This window comes from Anopheles funestus, assembly GCF_943734845.2.
Source record: "Anopheles funestus chromosome X unlocalized genomic scaffold, idAnoFuneDA-416_04 X_unloc_26, whole genome shotgun sequence".
Lineage (NCBI taxonomy): Eukaryota > Metazoa > Arthropoda > Insecta > Diptera > Culicidae > Anopheles > Anopheles funestus.
Window position 1 is genome coordinate 137,501 of NW_026045150.1, and position 2,500 is coordinate 140,000.

General features: G+C 49.6%; 1 long non-coding RNA gene and 2 other non-coding genes across 3 annotated transcripts in view; all 3 read right to left on the minus strand.

The window, feature by feature from the left end:
- Positions 1-146, minus strand: part of LOC125773276 (large subunit ribosomal RNA) — a 4,179-nt gene extending 4,033 nt beyond the window's left edge. The window contains exon 1 of the ribosomal RNA XR_007420009.1: positions 1-146. This exon is cut by the window's left edge and continues 4,033 nt beyond it. This is a non-coding gene — a ribosomal RNA (large subunit ribosomal RNA).
- A 709-nt stretch (positions 147-855) lies between these two features.
- On the minus strand, positions 856-1,013 carry LOC125773268 (5.8S ribosomal RNA). Its single transcript, XR_007420001.1, has one exon. It is a non-coding gene; the product is annotated as a 5.8S ribosomal RNA (ribosomal RNA).
- A 40-nt stretch (positions 1,014-1,053) lies between these two features.
- LOC125773260 (uncharacterized) lies at positions 1,054-1,782 on the minus strand. Its single transcript, XR_007419993.1, has 2 exons — positions 1,623-1,782; positions 1,054-1,212 (listed from the first exon to the last, which is right to left on the minus strand). It is a non-coding gene; the product is annotated as an uncharacterized LOC125773260 (long non-coding RNA).
- Positions 1,783-2,500: the final 718 nt, after the last annotated feature.

The following is a 2,500-nucleotide window of genomic DNA, read 5'->3' on the forward strand; positions in this document are numbered from 1 at the left end:
TCGGACAGGTGCAGTTACACACCGTCCCTACGTGCTGAGCTTCTCCCGTTTCGCTCGCAGCTACTCAGGGAATCCCGGTTGGTTTCTTCTCCTCCCCTTATTAATATGCTTAAATTCTGGGGGTTGTCTCACATCACTTGAGGCCTACAACAAAATCAGTCACATTCCATTCGTTTCGAACCCGGGGCATAGCGAACCGATATATACGCAACAACACTTCACACACACACACACACGGATTGGGCAATTTACGGTCATTTTTGAATCAACGATGGCCCCCCCGAGCACGTTGTCCGAATATCACTCCAATAAGGACAACGAGTTCCGCTCGGCATCGTTTTGATTCGATCTCTCAACAACAACTCCCGGTCGACTTGGTCGACTTGGACCCACGATGTCTCCCCCCGAGCATGTCGAGCCAACTGCACCACTATTGTATTGGACAACATGTTCCCCTCGGGCATCGATGGGTTAATCATGCACCACTATTATAAAACCCTTTGACGTTTTCCCCCAAGCACGTTGATCCAGTATTACGACGGATACGGTCAACGAAATCTTGGACATCAAAGAGGTTTTCGATTGAATTTCCCCATGTTTCACAACGTACTCTTAGCGGTATCCTACGATACGTCTCACTCTATTTGTGTGTGTGCGCGTTTACGTGCGTGCGATTTATGCGGTTCACCCCTTTACTTTCAGCGCCCTGCGGTCCCAACAAAGGTCCCGAGCACGCCATTATGCACAGTGTGGAAGCGTGTTTCCCCCACGACACTAGACGGGCTGCTCGCCATAGTGTTCTATTGTGGCACGCTCCACCCTGAAGTTTGGTTTGTTGTATATCAAGGAATTGATAGGCACTCAAGAATGTGTGCATCGGCCGGGTTTAATCGTCCGACGCGCAATATGCGTTCAACTTATCGGTGTTCATGTGTCCTGCAGTTCACATTGTGACGCGCATTTAGCTGCGGTCTTCATCGATCCATGAGCCGAGTGATCCCCTGCCTAGGGTTTTATAGTAAGGTTCCCAATGTAACACAATCCCGGTGGTACGTCCAAAGACTAACTTTCTGACTAAGTTGTCTTTATTACCCAATAGTCCCAGGCCTTGTGACTTGTGGCTCATGTCTACGCCCATGGCCACCATTCGCTAAGATAGTTTTGAAGTCACTTTGAAGGCCCAGGAACAACTCTCTTAGCACATCGGTTAACCTGACGCCGCAGTCAACTCATGTGCTTGGATCGGATCGAGCTATTGAGTATTGGGCCTGCATACTCGCTCATCCGTATCCTTTGCGTACCGCCCCATGGCCCTTGTATGTCTGCACCACAGTTCCTGTTCGTTCCGTGCCTATGGCCGGATACGTATTGCACATCGGTATACCTGTCGCTACTCAGGCAACTCGTGTGCGTGGATTGGATCGAGAACATGGTGTGTGCCCCATGTTATAATTGATAGTCCATATCCACTTTATAGGTTAAAGTCATAAGTTGTGATTGCACAACCATTCTTCATAAGAGTTTAATCACTCTTCAACTAACTTTCGTTCTGGTGTCTTGGTATCAAATCGCGTAAGACACAAGATTCTACTGGCCAAATAGAATCTAGCACATTGGTTAACCTGGCGCCGCAGTCAACTCATGTGCTTGGATCGGATCGAGCTATTGAGTATTGGGCCTGCATACTCGCTCATCCGTATCCTTTGTGTACCGCCCCATGGCCCCGTCCTTAGAGTTAATGACTAATAGGCTTAACTCTTGTTTGTCTGCACCACAGTTCCCGTTCGTTCCGTGCCGTAGCCGGATACGTATTGCACACTAGTAGACACCGTAATCTGACGTATCTAACACACCACTATTGTAACTCGTCGTCGAAGGACCTTTCAAGTGCCTGATGGCCAGGGGAGCTCTTACACGGCACGGATACACAGTGATGCTCGCCCATCAAAGTGTACAACGATCGAGTTTGCTTAAGTGTCTGGGTACCTACACACCAGACACAATGCAATGGCCACGGATCCACACAAGGCACATCACATGCAGAAAGCTTCACCAGATTATGACACATACCACACTCTTGTAACTCGTCGTCGAAGGGGCGTTCAAAGTGCCTTACGGCTAGGGGAGATCTAGCACGGCACGGAGACACAGTGATGGTTGCCCATCAAAGTGTACAACGATCGAGTTTGCTTTCCGCGCAAGCGTTCTAAGTGTCTGGGTACCTACACACCAGACACAATGCAATGGCCACGGATCCACACAAGGCACATCACATGCAGAAAGCTTCACCAGATTCTGACACATACCACACACATGCAACTCGTCGTCGAAGGGGCGTTCAAGTGCCTTACGGCTAGGGGAGATCTAGCTCGGCACGGAGACACAGTGATGGTCACCCATCAAAGTGTACAACGAACGAGTTGGCTTTCAACAAATTCTGACACATAGCAAGCGAGCGACCGAGCTACACCGAAGGCAGCCCATGGTTGGTCACTCGCGG